We start from the raw sequence: 20853 nt of genomic DNA on the forward strand, positions 1-20853 counted from the left end.
CGATCACAGGAGAACCGTGTCCACACGAGAACCGTGTCCAGGGCAGGGATGCGCCTAGACCTCGGCCGGGATGCTGTGGCCCAGCCCAGAACCAACGTTTTGAGATGGATGTTAATCTTCGGAGGAGAAGACTAGGTAGGCGAGAACCCATACGGGATAGTGATCCCCCAAAAGATGGAATGTGTGAGAAGAGAATCCATTCTCAATCTTTGACGGCTGCTGCAGGAAGGTGGGACCCGGCCCGAAGGAGACAGTGAGAGGGGGTCTCAGTTCCCCGTGAGCAGAGCCTCCGCCCCCCCACCCCCAGAGCTCTCAGAAGACGGCCGGGGCTCCCCAGGGTGGAGCACGCTCCGCAGAGGCCAGCTGGAGACACGTCCAGGACTTGGAGCGGTTTTCTGGATTGGCGATACCAGAGGGGACAAAGCCTTGAAACTCTGATTCGGAAACATTTATGATGGGAGTAGTTTTCTGTTTTTAAATGTGAAAGATGCAGCATTGAAGTGGAGAAGGTTCTGTTCTGTGTGGAAACTAAAGGGGCGATTACATGTGGGCTTTCTCGACCTCGTGGACCACTATGGACGAGTGTAGACACAAGCGCAGAAGGGCAGTACACGCTTCCCGTCACATCACCGCGTGTCCGGGGCCACTCAGCGGGGAGCTTCCGTGTTCAGGTTGCAGTATTTGTGTCCTTCATCGTTGTAGAAAGTTACACCCGAGCCCTCTTTTTATTGGTTTCTTCAAGCTGTTTGTAGCGTTGTTGCGTCTCATAACAATATAACATCGTAATGAAGGAGATCTGTTCCGTCATAAAAAGGCGTCGACTCCTCCGTGTCCACGTGAGACGCTGGGCTTGGGGGGACGTTGAACACGGACTCGTGCAGAGTCACCGCTGCTTCACAGACCGGCGCTGTCCGTCTGTGGCAGCGTCTGGGGCAGCAGAACCGGAGGGGGACGTCTACCTGTTTGAATTTAGTGCAGTTTGCAATCAGCCCTGGCCAGTGGCTCAGGTGGTTGGAGCGTCATTCATACACCAAAAGGTTGCAGGTTCGATTCCCAGTCAGGGCACGTACCTAGATTGTGAGTTGGATCCCTGGTCAGGGCACATATGGGAGGCAGCCAGTCAATATCTCTCTCTCTTTCTCTTTCTATCTTTCAAATCAGTAAACGTGTTCTTGGGTAAAGATAAAAAATAAAAACTTAAGTATATATAAATATATGTAGTTTATAATTACTATTGGTCCCACACCCTCATATTTTCCAAACCACCATTGTCAAAGCGACTCTGATAGAAGACGTGCGTCTCGGTAGCCGGCATGTGATGGGCGTCATGATCCAAAATGTGGGCGCCTGTCTTACGATCTGTTGATGAGAAATCCATCCGGGGCTCTCCGAAACCTCCTGGAACTCTGACCAAGGCCCCCCAGCAGGGACCACACGCTCGGAGCTTCACTCACTGCCGAGGCGGCCCAGGCGGAGGGCATCGCATCGCCCGCCAAGACGTCAGGAGTAGAAAAGACACGTGCACGGCCCCGGGCCAGCACATTTCGTAGCTGATGCACGAACCTCTGGGGTCCTTCTGTCCCTTTGGTGTGGTGACAGGCAAACCTCAGGACAGCAGCTGTTCCGTCAGCAGGGTCCATCTGTGACCGTCCTGAATGGGGAGCCCTGTGGACTCCGGACGAGACTCCAGCACAGGAAGGACGAGGCCTGTGTGTTTCTGAGCTGCTGGGGCTGTGGGGCCATTTGTTACTGTGGCACAGCCTGGCCTGGCTGGCAGGCGGGACTGCGGCTGTCACTCATGGGTCTGCATCCGTATTCTGTTACTTACAAACTGTGTGACCTGGGCCAGTCACCTGGTGTCTGGAGTGTTTTGTGTCCTCGTGTGTAAAAGCGATAGTGATGGTCCCTGCCTTGCAGGACTCGGCAGATGCCACGTGGAACACGCAGCCCAGGTCTGCCACCTAGTGTGTGCGGGACTGCGGCACGGTGTCCGCTCAGTCCTAACTGAACAGCAGGGCAGTCTTCCCTGGCCACCTGCCCGGCGTGGTGTGCAGGACACGCACAGCTGCTGCCTTTAGAGGCGTGTGTTCCCGCCGGAAGCCAGGAGAAGGTGGTGGAAAGGCAGCTCGGAGCGGGCGGGTACGCGGCTGGGGGTGTGGGAGGTGGTGGTGCCAGGCTCTTCGGGAGCAGGACAGAGGGCCCGGGCCCAGTGCAGGGACGAGGACGGGCATGCCACGGGAAGTGACACAGACGCCGAGACCCAGGGGTGCCCTAGGACCCTCGGGCAAGGCCACGGCGTGGAGTGGGGGGCAGGGAGCGGGGGGATTTCTCGGTTCTCTGTTGCTACTCAGCAATCCCCCCAGCACTCGGTGGCTTCAGCAACATTAAGTCACACAATTCTGTGGCTTGACTGGATGGCACTTCTGCTTTGTGTGTCTCAGCTGGGGCATCGGGATGACTAATGGATGGTCCGAAGTGGCCTCAGCCTCGGGGTTGCCCAGGAGTTAGGCTGAGACTGTCAGCCAGGAGCCTCAGTTTCCCCTCAGGGGCTGCACACCATGGCAGCGGGGCCCTAAGGAGAATCGTCCCAAAAAGCAGAGGTGCAAGCTGGAGCCCTCAGAGGCCCGGCCCCAGAAGTGGCACCCAGCCCTCCAGCCACACACTGAGGGCCCGGAGCTGCTCCGGCCCCCGTTCCAGGAGACAGGGAGCAGCCTCTGGCCTTCCATGGCTGAGCGCAAGGTCACAGCGACAGGAGCAGGTGGAGCGAGGGGGTGTCGTCATCACCTCCGGAAACACGAGGGGCGATGCGGGAGACTCGGACCCAGAGCCAGTTTCACCCGGGCGGTTGCAGCCAGGGCACGTGACCACGAAGCAGCAGGACACAGGTCCAGACGTCCCTCTGGGCCCAGGACAGTCCCAGTGTCCTTCTGCCAGGACAAGAGCGGTTGGCCAGCAGTGCCCACTTCACTCTAGAACCATGACCCCATGCGCAGTGAGTGGCAAATGGCACGATCACCTGTCTTCTTTGGGGTCTTCTCCCAAGGGGAGCCCTGAGGTCAGGCCTGCAGCCCAGGTCCCGGGAAAGGAGAAGCCTCTGGGGGGTGGGAGGGGGGAGGCCTGGAGGTGAGATGAGGTGTGGGGGGCAGGGGGGAGGGTTTGTGCGTGCGCTGATGCAGGGAGAGGTCCCAGGAAGTGTCAGGAGGGGAGTGAACCAGGGAGAGGAACCAGGCGTTACCGACCACCAGCCCTGCGGGTAGTCGGAGGGCAGAGCCTAGGGGGGACTGTGGGGGCCAGCGCAGGGCGGCCTCCCGTGGTGGGGGGGTGCCAGAGGCCACACCTCCTGCCCCCAGAGTCTTAGCTCCCAGCAGTTGGCTCACCCCAGTGTCCCCCACAACCTGCCGCCCAGGCCAGAAGAAAGCACAGACCACAGGGGCCCACACGCCGGGGTTTGGAGAGTCGTATGGCATCTGCCATATTATAGGATGTGTCTACTGGGTTGGCCAAGAAGTCTGTTACGTTCTTTCTGTACGATGGCCCCAGTGGTGCTTAGTGTCTTTGACGTCATTCACAACAGTTTTGTTAGAGTGTGTTGTGACAGCCGTCATATCAGCCGTGCATTTAGAAAACTTATCAGAATTGATGAATTTTTGTGCATCCATTTTAACATTGAAGGTGGAAGAAAATACGCAATTTTTTGGTGTATTCTGCTTTTTACTATTTCAAGAAATGTAAAAATACAACTGCAATGCAAAAAAGAAAAAAGATTTATGCTGTGTGTGGAGAGGGTGCTGTGACTGATCGAACATGCAAAGGTAGAAGCCAGAGAACTTACACATGTGGCCCATGGACATGAACTAAGGAGGGAACAGGGGTACTGGACAGAGAGGGACAAAAGGGGGAATTTGGGACAACTGTAATAGCATAATTAATAACATGTACTTTTATAAAAACTGGTTTGCAAAATTGTTGGCACTGTTGACACTTTAGCCAAATAATTCTTCACTGTGGGGCTGTCTTATGCATTGGAAGATGTTTAGCAGCACCCTGGCCCCTACCCACTAGAAGCCAGTAGCGGAAGACAACCAACATGCTCAAAATATCCAAGTCAATAAAGTAATTGGTGAAATTGAAAAATGCCTTTTATTTAATGGAAAAAAACCATAATGGACTCTGGCCAATGCAAGACAAGTCATGCTGTGGTTTTTATGTTACCCCAGGGTTGAAAGGTGTCATTAAAGCGATTGTTTTTTTAGATGAGGAGAGTCACCTGATTGGCCGCCACGTTGCACGGATTGCCCCTCCCGCAGAGTGGCAGACACACATGGTGTGCGGGAGGGGCTGCAGGGGACCGAGCTGGCGGTTGCCGTGCTGCACGCAGCCCCGTACACGAGCAGAGGAGTCGCTGTCTCCACCTGCCTGCAACGATGCCCGACGTCCCCCGTGGGTGGCAAGGGCAGGTGAACAAACGTGCGGGCCGGCTGACCGCTGAGTCGACGCGGTCGTTCCATCAGTCACCTCTGGTCGTGCTCTGTCCGTCTGAAATAAGTGTTTGGTCTCTCAGGTGGCCGTCCCGGACCTCTGCCTCCTCCTTTGATAAAATGGGGACAGGAGTGTAGGTTACAGAGGGGAGGGGTAGGGGGAGGCTGCAGCTTCGGGGTTCTTTTGACATCATCACAGGCAGGGACCTGGACTCACGCTGTCCCTTGGGTTTGCATGACGGCCCGCCAGCCCAGAGTCCTGTGTCCGCCTGGTAACGGGGCGCTCTTCCGGCCTTGGGCGGTAAAATCTGTGGTTGACGAACGAATCCTCCCTCTTTGGCGCAGGCAGTGCTCCAGGGGCACCTGCCGCCTTTGCTTCCTTCTGTCCCCTCAGCTGTCACTGAAGATGGGCCCCTCCCCTCCCCAGGGCAGACGCCAGTGCCCCAAGCAGCCCAGGGGAGATACAGTGGCTTCCTGCCCCCCAAAGAGAGAGGCTTCCTGCCCCCCCGCCCCCCCCACTGAGGCTGGCCTGGCCCCAGTCTGTGCCGCAGCCCACGGGCCAGTCTCCGCCCTGAGCCCCGGAGCTCCTCCTCCTGGGCCCGGCTGAGCTCTTCTCCCCCTCTCTTCCTTCTTCTGCACACAATCCTCTCGGGTTTTGTGTATTTTTTTAAGAAGAGAAAAAAGCTTTGTTTTCACTTCCTATGTCAGGTAGCTATGGACCAAAAGAAAAGAAAGCCATGTAACAAACAGTCCCCAAACTCAGGAGGTTAAAACGACAGGTTTTTCCTCACTAATCTGTGGGTCAGTTCGGGGCTGATGGGCTCTGGTCCCCGTCCTCTTCCTCCTGGGGCCGTAGAGGCAGCAGCCGCGGCACCGAGAGGCAAGGCCGGCGGTGGGAGCGCTTTCCGAGCCTGTGGTCCCGTCATGCCCACCGAGGTGCTGTTGTCCAGAGTAAGCCCCGTGGCCCAACGAAGAGTCAGGAGGGAGGCGGACCCCCCAGGGCGACATGAAAAAGGGGGCGGCAGGGAGCTGGGGACGTGAACACAGTCAGCTACACTCCCCGTCGTCACGGCCCCCACACTGGCCAGGGCCTGGCGTCTGCCCCGTGTCAGCTGGAAGGCTGGGCGCCGTCGCACATCACAGGAAAACTGCAACCCGCCTGGTCCTCGGCGGGTTGAGAGGAGTGAGCAGAGGAGTTAGGGCATCATTAATTCTGTAGAAAGAACAGAGCGCTGAGCTATAGCGGGTGAAGGGCCAGGACAGTGACCAAACCAGGAAAAGTGCCTGCCCCGTGGAGCCTGCGTTCTCGTGGGCAGTAACTCGAGCAGCGATGAATGCTGGGAGGAAAACGGAGGGGGGGGGGGGGCGGTGGTAAGCGAGGGGGTCGGTATGCGGGCACTGCGGGAAAGGAGGGCAGGGAGGTGGGACAGCAGTGCACAGGCTGGGGGCCGAGGGGGGGGCACGCTTGGCTTGTCCAGGGAACAAAGGGCAGGAAAGCCAGCCTGGCAGGAGCAGAGTGGGGACCCCACAGTGGGGTAGGAGATGGGGGGAGGCAGAGGCCTACCCCGCTGCCGACGGCACATGTTGGGGAGTCCACCGGAAGGAGCCCCCCTTTTATCCTGAGTGCAGAGGGAGCGCAGAAGGCCTTGGTCCAGCCGGGACATTAGAAGTGCCCTTCCTGCTGCTGTCGGCCGGCCGTATGAACTGCGACGTCCGGGAGGGAGATGGGGACGGTGGTGGGCAGCTGGGGAGGCATCTGGAGTAGGAAGATGCTGGAGGAAGAGCCCCTCGTCTGTGGTGACAGACTCACGGGGGAGAAACAGGTGTCAGAGGTGATCCTTCACGTTCAGGGCCTGAATGGGTGGGGAAGTGGTCCTGCCATTTCCCGACCCTGGGCGAGAAGTCGTTGGGGGCGGGGGGACATATCAGGACTTCCATGTGGGACGCGTTCCAGACGCTGCGCTGACGCCGGTCCCGTGGTGCATGTCAGCTCTCGAGCGGTTGTCCCTTCTCCCTCCCTGCCCCCCATGCCACCCCCCAGACAGACGGGTGTCTTGGGTTGACATGAACATGGGTCACTGTTACTCAGACACAAGAGAAAAGGCACACTGCTCGATTTCAGAGCGTGGCTCCGCTGCGCAGTCACGCGGGCGGCACCTCCGCGCCACAGACCCCTCCCTGAGTGACGAGAAGGAGCGCACCACCGTGGGAGCACAAGCGACTTGGGCCGATGGGGGCGGGGGACCAAGCCCCCAAAGGGTACGCACCTCGTTTCCATGGACACGACCTGTTTGCAGTGACAGCACTTTAAAAACGGAGGGCAGATCAGTGGTTCCCGAGGTCAGTGCCCGGGCGGGAGGGAGGGGGCCAGAGGGGCCCAGCTGGCTCTGGGTACGAGAGGGCACCGTGCGGACTCTCACGGTGTGGGGGCCGTCCCCGCTCTGGGCCGCGGTGGTGAAGACCCACACCTGCAGGGGGGCAGAGGGTTAAACGCAGGCACCAGCAAGCCCGGAGCCTGAACAGGGTCACTGAGCCATCACCGCCTCCCTGCCCTAACTGTGACCTTGTGTGATAGTTTTGCCTAATGCTTCCTCTGGGGACAGCTGGGCAAAATAAACAGGGGGTCTCTGTATTATTTCTTACAACCGCATGTGATCCGGCGATGACTTCAGTACACATTTCAGTGTTTAGAAGAGTAACCGGAGTAGAAGGTGGCGTGGTCCACGTGGTTCATATGGGGTCCTGCATCGGTCAGTGTCCGCGGGGGCCGTGACCAGGACTGCGTGGCCATGTCCTCGTTCTCTCTGACCCTCCTGCCTCCGCCAGCAGAGCTGGGAAATGTACAGGAATTAAATATTTATTGACAGCTGAGAATTTCATCGTTCTTTTAGGGTTGTTATTGAAAGGAATGATTAATATAGTGCATTTCTAAAAACGGAGATAGAGGAAGACGTGGCGGACTGGACCCTCTGCTGCCACTGAGGGAGAGCGCCCTCTGGTGGACGGCCGCCTCCTAACAGAAGGGGGCGGCAAACCGGATGCCCCACCAACGAGGGCAGGTGGCTCGGTGAAATTTCTGCTCAGGCGCCTTTGGCTTTATGATGGGTAAAGAAGTAGTGAAACACTGATGCGAAAGCACAGTTAAGTGGTCGGTGAGAAGCAATGTGCAAACTAAAGAGAAGCAATCACATTTAATTTCTCATGTCCTAAAGAAAGTTTAACAGAGTCTTAATGTCCAAAATCTTCTCAGGCTGAAAGAGATCTTCTCTTATAGAAGGAATTTTCCCAGTGAGTTGTGGTTTGACGTTGGCATCTCATTCTTTTTTAATTACATTAGTAACTTTCATCGTTGGAAGCCTGATGGGATTTTATCATTATCATTACTTCCATAGACTCATGGGAAGCCCTGAGGAATAATTTCCTTAAACCACATCCTCTCACGGCCGAGGCAGACGGAGCCCACGGGGGTTTAGTGACTGGCCCAGGGCCACAGAGCAGGTTGCTCGATGCCCTTTCCAAAGTGACATGCTGGCAACGTCACCATAGTCTTCACTGGCCACCCAAGCAGGTCTTTGACAAGCACAAGTAATAAGTACAGCATTAGGCTCTGCACATCCAGGCAAGACAGCTGTAAAAGCAAGTCTTCCCACCAAGTTTCAGCGGGAAAAGAAGACTCTATGGCCTGAAGGCGGAGAACGCAGCTGCCCGCCTGCTGCGGGAGCCTCCGCAGGCTTCCTGCGTGTCCGAGCTGCCGCTTCCTCAGCTCTGAAATGTGGGTGATGACAGTAACAACGGCCCAGGCCTGGGGAAGGTTAACGATGGTGCCTGCACGTGCTGAGTGCTCAGCGCCGCCCTCCTGGGCAGGGTGGTACCATCTGATCTTTGACTTGCTCTGCAAAGTAGAGCAGCAGGTCCCTCTGGGGTCACCCAGGTGGAGTGGGATCGTCTCCTCCCGGGGCTGCGACATCCCACGGTGCACAGAGGTCGGCTGCCTCTCAACACCGCTGCTTTTTAGGGCCCAGGGTGGGAGAACGTGGCGTGTTCGGGGGACGGGGGTCTGGGCCACAAAGATGCTTTGCATGGTCTTGCTCATGGGCTGGACTTTAAATGCTGGAGAAGTTGAAGGCTCACACGTCCATTGGAATGAAAGCAAGCCAAGTCACCCTTCATTCAAGTACTCCGAAGGACGAGACAAAAAGGCACGGTGGAAGGTGGACAGGAGACACAGATTTTCGTCCGTCAGTCGGTGCTGGGGGTCCCTCCGCAGCCTCGTGGGGCAGCACACACCTTGCAGACCTTCCCATAGCAGCTGAAGGAAGGATAGAGAAGCCGTGGGAAAATAAGTGTTTCCCGGGAGGAGTCATTCATCTCTTAAAAATCTGCGGAGCGTGAATAATCCTGCTGTAAGGAACGGCGTTAAATGTTTACCGCGGATATTTCATCCGACTGATGTATTTTCTCGCTGCAAGCATGGGGGGGGGGGTCTCTGAATGTGACAACTTCATTTTCTGGAAATCAGACAGATCAACTCTACGGTCTTTTAAATGTAACATTAACAACGATGAAGTGCGCATACTTTGAAAAGTTAATCTTCTAGAAGAAACTTTCTATCATTTTTAATTGACAGTTCACATTACCTCCCCCAGGTCAACCCACAGTCAGACTGCTATTCTGTCTCTAGTGTCCACAAGGAATTAGCATTCAAAGCATAAACTTGGAGGACAAAGCAAAGTCGTGGATCGGAAACGAACCGTAATTCCATTTTCCTTTCTCAGTTAGAGTCAACCTCATTCACAGAGCGCCCTTCAGTGTCATCCATAGTAACTAGACAGATAAATGAAAAACGCAGTCTGTGAGCTGATGAAACTCACCTCACAAGGCACCGTCTATGTAAATCCCCGTCTGAGAGACCAGGGAAGAGGCGCCGAGAGTCTGAGTGACACGCGCCAGGTCACAGAGCGAGGAAATGGCGGGGCCGCAGTCCCGTCTGCCTGTGCGGGTTCCCCGGTTCATTGTCCGAGTCCGTTCTGTGGAAGAGGTGGGACCCTGGGGCGGAGACGCACTGGCGCCCCCATCAGGCCGCTGTCCTCACCCGCTTTCAGCCAGCGACTGTGCCGGGCTGTCTGGGGCCCTGGGGCAGGGACTGCCAGGTGCCCCCACACAGAAGGACCCTCTTCCCAAGCCAGAGCCGAGCTAAGGCAGGAAGTGCGGCGGGGGCAGGGAGGAGGGAGAAGTCCGGGCTGAACACGGATCATTCGCATAGACTAGTTCCCGTCAGCCTGGTTACTTTGGAAACACCAGATTTTTATGGATTTTTTTTTACTGTGAGTCATCTGAATCAAACCCCAAAACGTGAAAAATCTTTCCGTTTTTTAATAGTGAAGTTACGTCATTCATTTAAAATAATATCAAACTAATGGCATTAAAAGGTACGCATGGAGTCACGTTATTAATTTAAAATAAAGTGACCTAGTCTTGAAAATGACTTATGATTAGGCAGCTTTATAGTGTAAAGGTTTGATTTTGCAGCCTTTTAAAAAAATGGACTGTTTTTCGGAGCAGTTTTCAGTTTACAGAGGAACCCCACGCGCCCCACCCCCTGCCCCACGAGTGTGTAGGATCCACTGTCAGCGTCTCACCGCACCGCCTGGTGTTGCACACTCGCCACCGTGCGTGATGGACAGTAGTGATACCTGATTAACAGTGTTAATAGTTAAGGGCCGTGGTCTGCATTCGGGTTCGTCGTGGGGTCTGTGGATTTCGACAGACGCGGAAGGATGTGGATCCTCCGTGAGGGCACCACACCCAGAGGTTTCACAACCCTAAACCCCGGTCTCCAGCTCCCTTCCCTCCCCACCTGCAGCCCCTGGCAGCCACCAACCTCTCACGGTCTCCATGCTTTTGCTTTACAAGGATGTCATATAGCTGGAACCGTACAGTGCGTGGTTATTTCAGACCGGCTTCTTTCACGTCGTAATGGGCACATAAGTGTCCTCCGTGTCTTTCTGGGGCTTGGGAGCTCATCCTTCTTGTCGCTAGATAACAGCACAGCTTTATTTGGCTACGGGAGAGAAAATCAAGAAGCTGAGTTTGAACTGCCATTGTAGGAAAAAAGGTGGGTGGCACAAAGGAAAACAGGTGTCCAGCTCTGCTCCCGATCGCGTGAGCCTCACAGCCCTTGGAATGGTTTCCGTCAGGGGCAAGCTGGCGGCCGCCGATCAGGCGTTTTCACTGCGCGTGCTGCTCTGGCCTGCCTCTTCCTGACTCGCGTGTACAATCGCCTTAATTCCAAAGCAGCTGTTAATCTTAAACAAATGCACATCTGTCCCCTTTAAGATACTGCACTACTCTTAAATTATGGAGATCACAGTCGTCACGTGGTTTTGCGTATCCCACGGGTCTCTTCAGATCCTGTGTTACGTAATCGTCCGTGTCTGTTTTTGCTAAACGTTGCCGTCACTTTCACCTCTGTAAGAGTCGGTCAGAGCCGGTTTGTCTGAGGCATCTGCAGAACCTTCCCACCAGGACCGACCGCTGTTCGGGCGCAGAGAATGACTCATCGGCCACAGTTCCATTAAATCCGGTGACTGTTTCTTATACGACCATTATCCGCTTGAGGTTGGCATAGGGACCCGTTTTTAAGCTTCCTCTTGATTTCATTTTGACTTTTCAATGAGAACAGATTCAAATGTCTTCTTGTGCAACAGAAAGAAAGAAACCCGAGTTTGCATGTTGAAATTTATCGCCCGAGAAGAGAGCGGAGCGGAGCGGATGAACGTCTCTCTCGCACACCCATCTCCCTCCGAGGGCTGCAGTCTCCCCAGGGTGCAGCACGGTCACACCAGGTTGCTAAATCTTCAAAAAGTCCGGCTGTGCCCAGGCCCCCAGGGAGGGCAGCGTGACCTCCGGAGCCACAATGGGGGGGTTTCCAGGAGACACCGAGGCGCTTTCTGGGGGAGGGCGGTTGAGGGGGTAAAGCCTGAGGGAACAGGGTGGGTGTGAGCCAGAATCGTGCCTTTGGGCATCAGTCTGCACTCTGGTGACAGTGACCTGAATGTCAAGACTGCATGTCAGTGTGACATGAGGAGACACCATCTTCAACCCCCAGAGTGAAACAGGGAAGATGTGAAGGGGTCTTCTCCTAGAGAACAGGCAGTAAGGACCCCACTGATGGTCGTTGGCACCCCATATCTGGCTGTCGTATTTAAGGAGATACGCTATGAAATGTGTAAAGCTTAACTGTAGCTTTAAAATGGTCTTTATTATCTTGAGTAACTGTAATGATTTTTAAATAAACCAAAAATCAAATCCATCATTTTAGATATATATATTTATATTTAACTTAATTACTGTATTGGGTATTACCAACCTTGTATATTATCATATTTAATCAATGAACTAACTTTTCTCCAGACATAGAAGACAGAAGACAAAGAATTGCCTAGTAATTTCTTCACTTTAGGAACTCCAGTTTCATTTCACTGTAGCAAATTCGAGGTGGCAAAAGTAAACACGCACATCATTCAGAGACATTTGCATCTTTTGTTACTCTGTTGCCATTCTAAGAAATAAGGGTGAGTGAAAAGTATGTTTAGTCACTAGCATTTATATTGTATTTAAATGGTCTAAGCATTTATATTGTATTATAAATGACCTAAGTATCAAAGATTATATATTCATTAAGCCATTTGCCTGAGGTCTTAAAATTAGTTAAGGATTGAGGAATTGCAATTTTTGGTAACATATGAAACATTTTAGAAAACCATTATTACCGACCTAGCCAGTTGGTAAGAGAATCAACCCAATACACCAAGGTTGCAGGTTCAATCCCCAGTCAGGGCACGTGCAAGAATCAACCAACAAAGGCATGAATGAGTAGAAAAACAAAACCGTCGTTTTTCTCCCTCTCCCTTGCTCTCTGTCTCTCTCTAAAAATGTTTTAATTCCATTATTGCCTTTTCATTTAGTTGAATACAATTATATGTGTGTGTGAGTGTGCGTATATATTTTAAATGCTATGAAAACAGTGACGATGTACTTAACTCAAATGGTGGCTTATTTAACGCACAAAAACAATGTAGGAAACTTAGAAACCTTAATTTGTAAGAAGTTTGGCCGTGGCCTGGGGCCGACTAAATCATGCTGATATTTTCATGTGGGAAACTAACTTGACAAGACTCTGCCTCACCCTCAGGGCTCTTCTTCCATCTTGGAACGAGGCCTGTGCTTCTTATCTTGTAACTACGGTAACAGACGCTGTTTTGTAAATACAGCTTTCAGTGTCCACAGAAGAAACACAAACTGTTTAATTTTTTTCCTGCCTTTTACACATTTTTGGCAGCTAATCTGGACAGAAATTCTTGAAGTGCATAATAACAGGACGGTAACTTCCATCAGTTATTTTTAAAGTTTCCCTCAAGAGAAAATTTTTAAAAGGAGAGGAACAGGGAGAAAAAATAAGAGGGACCGACTTCAGACACTCATGAAACTATCACTGTAAAGAGCAAATACAGTGATAGTATTTGCTCTTCCTCTGCAAAGAGAAGACAAAAGTTTAGATTCAGGAAAACCCCTCTGATACATGTGTGCACACAAACGACAGTGGTTACAGCCCAGGGGTGACTGGGAGGAAGGAAGGAGGGAGGGGGGAAGCTCCTAAAGTGGAAGGGCCTGAGCAAAATATGGAGGCTCAGTCCAGCGCGGGCTCCCTCCGGGCCGCGGGCAGTGAGGCCCTTCAGACCGCTAGCGCCACCCCACATACGCCCCCTAACGTCAGTGAGCCGGGGCAGCCGTCCAAGGCATCCTCAGGCTCTACGAGAACATTGACGGAGGCCCCGCCCCCCGGTGGATACATCACAGCCACTGGCCACGCAGAGCCTCACGGAACTTGAACGACTCGGGGTCGCTGCCTCCCTGCTGCAAGGCAGACAGCAGGCAGTGGGGAGGTGGGGAGCAGGTGCGCCTTAGCGGGGCTGGAAGCTCATTTTGTAGCACTTGGGTTTCTGTTCCATGCGTGGGGGCTACTTTTCAAAGAAGCAGAAGTTTGCTCTGGATTGGATACTGGCGGGACGCAGGGGTCAGTCTGTGACGGGCTGTCCTGGCGTTTTTTATCTGCAGCATAGGCAGAACCAATCAGGGCTAAAGCTGTGGCTGGGGGGGAAAAAAAACAAGCGGTTACTGGCACTAGGCAGGAAAGGGATATGTCTGTTTATTTTCGTGGTTTGGATATTTCTTTGGTCTGTGCAGAGACACGACTATGCAGTGACCTCATCTTTGCCTCGCCCGGTCAAGGTCACACAGCGACCTTGCCTGGTGTGTTCTGTGAGACGGTCTGTGCTCCGCAGAGCACCAGGACCTGGCGCTGAGTGCCCAGTCAGCCTCAGCTGCTTTTTCCTTTGTCGTTGATGATGGGAGGGGAGGGAGGTACAAAGGACCAAAAGAAATTAAAGTCACCAAAGGAAAACCAAACAAATGAAAAGAAACAAAAAGAAAAGCCCCCAGAAAGAACAAAAGCTGCAGTACAGGGAAACCAATCCTAGGAAATGACACAGCTTAGCATAAGTGGCATTTACAGGTCTTAATACACAAAAACTCAGAACCAGTGGAGTCGGAATGACAGCCTCCCTGCTGGAGAGGGCGGTGGGGGGTGGGGGCGGATGGGGTGGAGAGCGCAGTCCTCACCTTCCCCGTCGGGGGCGGGCGGTCGGTCGGTGATGCCGGAAGATGAACATCACTCTGTCACTCGTGGGCACGGACGTAAACTGTTACATCAGCCTCACGGGAGGGAAGGTCGGAGGGATATTTTTTAAAAAGAAAGCAGAAGTGGGCAGCTGAGGGGAACAGAGGGGCAGGAGAGAGGGTCAGTGGGCCAGGCCCTGGCGCCTGAGGAACCCAGGGAGCCGCCCTGCTGAGGAGGGACCGGCCAGCCCTGGCCTCGCTGTTTCCACGCGGGACATGGGTGACACATGTTTCTGTGTGTTTGCAGTGGCACATGCAAGCCCCGGGCAGTTCTCTCAGCACCATGGCACCCTCCAGGGGTGGGACACTCAGCACTGTCCCCTCTCAGGGACCTCAGTTCCCCCCCCCCCCTTCCTCCCAACAGCCCCGCCCGGCTCCCCGGCTGCCGTGTCACAGAGCAAAACTAACACTGGACGTGAGGCATGATTTGGACGTTTCGTGTGCCCTCGAAACACACAAAGTGATTATCAGTCTGTGCCCAGGAGTTTTTTAGCTTAACAGGCTCTCCATAAACACCAAACACATTCACTGTGAACAGCGGCAGAAGAACACTTTTCCACATACTGGCTAAGGAAGAGCATCTGACCGAGTCTGGGGGAGCGATAAAAGATAAAAGCCGCCAAAGGCGTCGATCTGACGCCTCACTGAAAGGCCTCTGTCCTTGAACTGACCTTCCGAGTTCCCAGAGAATAAAGGATGTATTCAAAGACACACCCTTTAGAGAGAGGGCACAAGGAAGCGGGAAGGGCTACACTGCCTCCTGGTTTTGCTGAGTCGCCCTCTTTCTCTAATGGAGCAGAAGTGCCGCAGGGACTGGCCAGGGGAAGCCCTTGACCTTGGAGCTGTTGAAACTGGTGGCTTCAGGATGCAGCCCTGCTCCATGGGGTTCCCGAACAGCCTTTCTTTAGGGAGAAATGAGGTTCCGGGGCAGATATTCTACCCTCTGGAAAGTGTGTAGACACAGGAGGGAGAGAAATGCACGTGTGAAAAGAAAATTCATCGTTTCGTGGTCGTTTGGAGTGGTCATGAGATATTGACTGCCTATGGAGAGCATCCGTCTGCACGTTGTCTTACGGAATGCACCTTACGAAAGGATGGTCTTTTGTTCCAGGGGTTAAATCTTCTCTCCGCAGATGGAGGGGCTGGCTGAGATTATAACCACGATCGGGGGTTTTTCCTGACTTTCTGCTCTGCGGAGGGCACTGCGTCGGGCAGGAAGAGAAAATCGAATAGTGTGCCGTGTTCGCAGCGGCACTGGTTACAATGAGGTGTAACGACCCCGGTGTCCGTCACTGGCCGAGTGGACGAGCGAAAGGTGGTCTGTCCCCACAGCGGGATGTTCACTAGTCAGCCTTAAAGGGGAAGGGAGCTCTGACGCAGCCTGCGGTATGCACGAGCCACGGAGGCCTCCCGCTCACTGGACACAGCCAGTCACCAACAGGCAATACTGTGGAATTCCACCTACTGCGCGGTCCCTCGGGTCGCCAGGTTCTTGGGGACAGAAAGCAGAGTGTAGATCCCAGGGCTGGAGGATGAATGCTTATCCACTCATCCAGCGTAAAAAATAACAAATGTTACATGTACTTCCACGATTTTTACAAAAAGACTGGGCTGGTCATTTCCCCCTCTGGGCCTCAGTGACGTCTTCTGTGTTGTCACCGAGACTGCATTGGACAGATGGCCTCCAAGGACACGTTGAAGCCTGCGAGTCTGCGTGCCTGAGACCCTTCCTCCCACCTCGGGGGTCTAGCACCAAGTTGGGGACCCGGGACACATGAATGAAAAGGCACAGCAATACTAGTTCACTTTCTGAGCTCTTGGTGGTGAAGAAGGAAGACCTGTCCCTCAGAGGCAGGAAGAGCCGAAGCGGGGTGGCCCGCTGGGCGGCGGTGGGGGGCAGCCACGCCGGGGGGCAGCCTGGCGGTGCCGGAGCCCACGGAGCAGCGAGGGGACGAGCCTGTGGTGGTGGAAGTCCCCGCATCCAGGCACCACCGGGGGACTCGGAGGGAGGCTGAATGGAGGGGAGGGGACAGAAGACCGGGCGTCGCAGACTAGCCGCGTGGGCGTGGTGAGTCCCGTGGACTTTGGGACGCCAGGGCCGCCGCCTCTGCACAGTGAAGACTCAGACTGACCTGCCCCGCCCCCGCCGAAGCCCCGGGCTTCCATGTGCCAGCGGTCAGCGCACAGGGCTGGGGACTCTGCAGGGACTCGGGCCCAGAGCCTGCCTTCCTGAGTCCGGCTTCCTCACGGGCGACAGCTAGTGGCACAGGCCAAGGACGAGACAAAGGGCAGCCGGCGGGAGGGAGTGCGTAATCAGTTACCCTGAAAGGGCTTCTCAGGGCCGAGACCAGCCAGGAGAACGGGCCACGTTTAGGTGAGGGCTGAGGCCCGTGAAGGCCTGCACTTGGTCAGAGGAGGGGAGAGTGGTGTGGAGAGTGCGCATGCACGAACCCACGGACAGACGGACACTGAAGCCCACGCCACACCACTCTGCACCGCCTCCCCCTCGCCCTTCCTTCCCCAGGTGGGCCTCCCGGAACTGCCCGCCCCACCCCGCCTCTCCCGTGCACCTGGAATCAGAGCCGTGTCCCGTGGTCACAGGCCCTCGCGCACCCTCCGCACACTCACAGCATCCCCAGCCCCGAACTCGCACTCGGCCCTGAGGACAGAGGCCCCCTGGGGCTCCTCAGTGGGAGTGGCTCACCCGCTGGGGAGGGCGTGGGGGAGGTGCTCTCCCACGAGTGCCTGTCGAGTCTTCCCAGTGTGGTCATCTTGGCCGTCTTTGTGTCCCCCCCAGGGGTTCACGCAGAGCTACGCACGTAGCAGGCGCTCAGTGAACACTCGCAGAACAGGCTGAAGAGGCGTTGCCAGGCCGAGAAGAAGAGGTGATGGCCAGCACCCTGGGATCTGGGAGAAGGGACAGCCTCCCCGGGAGCGTGGTGGGGAGCGGCGCTGACCCAGCCGCCTCCGCCCCACGGGGCCTATAAGCTTCGGCGATTGGCCCTGTTGCCACTTAACTTTCTGCTGAGTCGGGTCATAAATAATCAACCTGAGAACTTAATAGTGGGAGTGGCTCCTTGTTCTTCACATCCCAGACGCAAGGGCAGAAATATCTTCCTCACCTCTAGAGTGTGTTATCGGCATTGTGCGCCCAAGGAAAACCCATTTTTCCGCAGTGTGTCCTTGTCGTTTATCTTATAAAGCAGTGGGTAGAAAAGGACCTTTGAGATTGCTGGGACGAAGCCCGAAGCTCGGCTACGTGGGAGACCTGTGCAGCGGGGAAGCCAGCCCACCGCCAGGTCAGTTCTGGGTGCCCTGCCGTTTCAGGGTTGCATCTGGGAGGAAGCGTGTCCCCAGCGGGGACTGATGGATGGACCGCGAGTCTCAGCCACATCCTTTTAAGTTCCATGCACTGAGGTTTGAAGAGAATTCGAGATCACTTTGGGTTGAGTAAAATAAAATCTGTTTCTCTGATTCTTTGGGGTTGTGGATTTCCTGGGAACCAACACATCCACACTCCAGTGCCAAAGAGGAAGCATTTAAAACTTAATGCTTGACTTTCTGCCCTGGTTTCTAACCAAAACTAAAAACAAAATGGCAAAAGAAGGAAGTTGCTTCGTGAGTGAAGAAGATACCCAAACATCAAAACAGAAGAATAAAAGAATAGCTTTTTAAATTAGCTTCAAAATCAACAATAGTCTTAACAGAGAAAGCTTAACAGTTTCTAATACACCTACAGGATTAATAGCTAGTGTACCTACACAGCTGTATCATTTTTAAATCAAAAGTTTTTAAAGGATGCAACTTCCCAATTTTGATACAGGCCTAGATTTTTTTTAAAAACCTCTGCCCTATAAAGAGAAACATCACAGTAATGGGCGGAAGGGGACTTACTCTCGGAGCTTATTTGTCTGTTGACGAGTGGTAGGTCTGTTTTATGGAGTTCAAGTTCAGCCCCACACACAGCGGTCAGCCACTGCAACCTTCACGACCTTCACAGCCCTCCACGCCTGTGTCGCCTGCGGGGTTTGGGAAATTGTTCTGTTCGACCTAATGATGCCTTTGCCCTGGAAACGTTAATTGCTCTGGTTATAGAGAGAAGAGCAGCAGGAAGAAGCCATCGGAAAATTAATGGATTATATCTGTTTTGATCATTTAAATCTGTTGTCTTCCCCGCCGAATGAGAATACCTTGGCAGAGCGCCGTTCTTCGTGAATCCTTGGTGTTCATAACGGGGCTCGGGTCTTGTAAGTGCTGCTCTGCCTACCACCGAACCAAATTCAGCACCGACTTCTACGCAGAAAAACCGAGGTTTGAGACAAAAACGTTTCCTTAGACATCATGCAGCTTTTGAAAGCAACATCGAGCCCCAAATACATTCAGACGTATTATTTGCGCTTTCATTTTATTGCCTCTTGGTTGACGTAGTACCTACTGCTCTCTCCTGAGCATCCTCTCAGCACAGTAGGGCAGGAAGGAGACACAGGTGGAGAAAATACGTGGCAAGAATACAGCAGGGCCCAGGCTGGTGTGGCTCAGTGGATTCAGTGCCAGCCTGTGAGCCACAAGGTTGCCAGTTCGATTCCCAGTCAGGGCACAGGCTTGGGTTGCAAGCCAGATCCCTGGTTGTGGGTGTGCAAAAGGCAACCGACTAATGCTTCTCTCACACATGGATGTTTCTCTCCCTCCCTTCTCCTCTGTCTGAAAATAAATAAACAAAATCCTAAAAAAGAGGGAGAAAAATATAGCAGAACTCAATCCCGAGAACCAAGGGTCTTAGGAATAAGGAGGAGGGTAAAGATCTACAGAGAACCTCTGGGCTTAGAAATGGGAAGGCGATGGGCAGGGGGTTCAGTTCAGAGCGTGACCAGCAGCCAGGACCACCCTGTCGCCCAGCGTCCTAGGCAGTAGCAGGCGTCAGGACGGAATCCAGCGCTTAGGCGGTGTTGGTGGGGACGTGAGGATTTCCGAGGCAGCGCCCACGCGGTTCCCGCTGCGCCCGGCCTGTGCAGAGGCCAGTGGACAGCACGGTCTGTTTTCCGAGCGCCTGCAAGAGCCAGCGCAAGTGAGAAGAAGCTTCTGGGTGGAATAGTACAGGCACACACAGCACCACAGTTCCACGTTTCACAGCCCACATCTGCGTCTCTGCTTCAACAACAAACGCGTCTTGTTGCCCTGGGCTCTTTTACACACTCAGCCTCAGCCACAGCGGCAGCTGCTTCATCCAGCAGGAGTGTCTGCTCCACAGTCAGATCCCTGGGCTTTCAGGGTGCTTTTCTGGGGAAGGGCTGGCGTGGCCACTCCTCCAAGAGTCTGTCTCTGGGGCACCCTGGCTCCGAGGATCATGGGAGTTTCTCGCAGACCAGGTAGTTTCAGCCAAAGAGACCTGAGCTGGGTGGCTCCCATTCCACATTCTTCACACTGTCACAGAGATGGACGCCCCTCCTGCGAAGTCCCCCGCTGCCGGCCTGACCCTCCCCACACCCTCCCTGTTCTCATTTCCTTAGCGATGTGATTGTTCGCGCCCTCCGATGCGACTCTGGCGGGTGTTAATGAACACAGCCCGTCTGTGTAGCTCGAGCGACTTCTTCTCTAATAAACCACGCGATAGGCTGTAAACAAGGGGAAGGGAGAGGGCAGCCTTCTGGGGGCATGTGAGGAGACCAAAAGCAAAGGGGATATGAAGCAGAGAGTTGGTGAGTCTGACCGGGCAACCGGCTTCCCGATCTGGGCGTGTGTTCCCACCCAGGTGTCGGCCTTACAACCCGGATAGTCCCGCCCACCCCAGCGCATTCGAGGGGGTCACCGTGAGACAAAGCAGGCGGGGCAGCGAGGAAACTGCAGGCACGCCGTTAACCTTTGCAAATGGGCTGCGTGGTCCGAATGGGTAACTGCCTGCTTCCTTCCATCGGAAGCTGCAACCTCGTCAGGATGGAGGGACGTACTCCCAGAGGACAGAGGGAAAGCTCAGTGCCACCGTCCTTCCCTGGAGCAGGGGGGTCAGGAAAGGACGGGCCCGAGGAGAAAACCTCCCCCGGTAACTTGGTCCCGTTCTCAGAAGTTCAGTTCCCTTTCCAAGTTACCAGTCCCCAAAACGTGAGGAAAGGAACTGTAGCCCCTTCTCGTGAAGTGTGTGTGTCAGCGCCTCTAATAACATGCTGCTTTGGTAGCAGGATAAGCTACTCCTGAAGAATTTGTTACCGAAGGTCCTATCTGTCCGTGCTGCGTGTTTGTCAGGTGATGGAGGGACCGATGAGCTGGCTGGTGGCTACGGAGGCTCGTTGATTAAGTTCTGAATCTGGTAACGGGAGGCGGCGGTGGTGCACGGGGAATGCAGTGTGTGATGAAGAACACTGTCCTGTGTGTTCCACTAAGACTCCTGCTCATTTTATTCTGGCAAAACAGGTCATGGCTGTGATTACAAGATCATCTCGTTTGCGTGCGTCTTCACCTCAAAAGTGAAGCAGGGAGACATTTTTATCACTTTCTCAGTGCAAAAAAGAAACACGGTGGCAAAGCCCTTTGTCTTTTCAGTATCTGCAGAAAAGTTCATTTCTCTTGTCGTCTTGAAAGCCTTGTAAGGAGACTTGGCTCTGGCGGGAAGGACCGCGGCACATTCTCCTTCCTTCCAGAGACG

The 20853-nt window shown here is 54.2% G+C and overlaps 1 protein-coding gene and 1 long non-coding RNA gene across 2 annotated transcripts in view; one reads left to right on the top strand and one right to left on the bottom strand.

Moving 5' to 3' along the window:
* Positions 1 to 20853, top strand: part of CNTNAP2 (contactin associated protein 2) — a 1645556-nt gene that overhangs the window by 1562238 nt on the left and 62465 nt on the right. The gene's annotated exons all lie outside the window — the stretch shown is intronic.
* On the bottom strand, positions 4122 to 4942 carry LOC128628374 (uncharacterized). The gene is made up of 2 exons (XR_008392764.1): positions 4696 to 4942; positions 4122 to 4588 (listed from the first exon to the last, which is right to left on the bottom strand). It is a non-coding gene; the product is annotated as an uncharacterized LOC128628374 (long non-coding RNA).

This window comes from Artibeus jamaicensis, unplaced genomic scaffold (assembly GCF_021234435.1).
Source record: "Artibeus jamaicensis isolate MK-2021 breed Jamaican fruit bat unplaced genomic scaffold, CSHL_Jam_final contig_718, whole genome shotgun sequence".
NCBI lineage: Eukaryota > Metazoa > Chordata > Mammalia > Chiroptera > Phyllostomidae > Artibeus > Artibeus jamaicensis.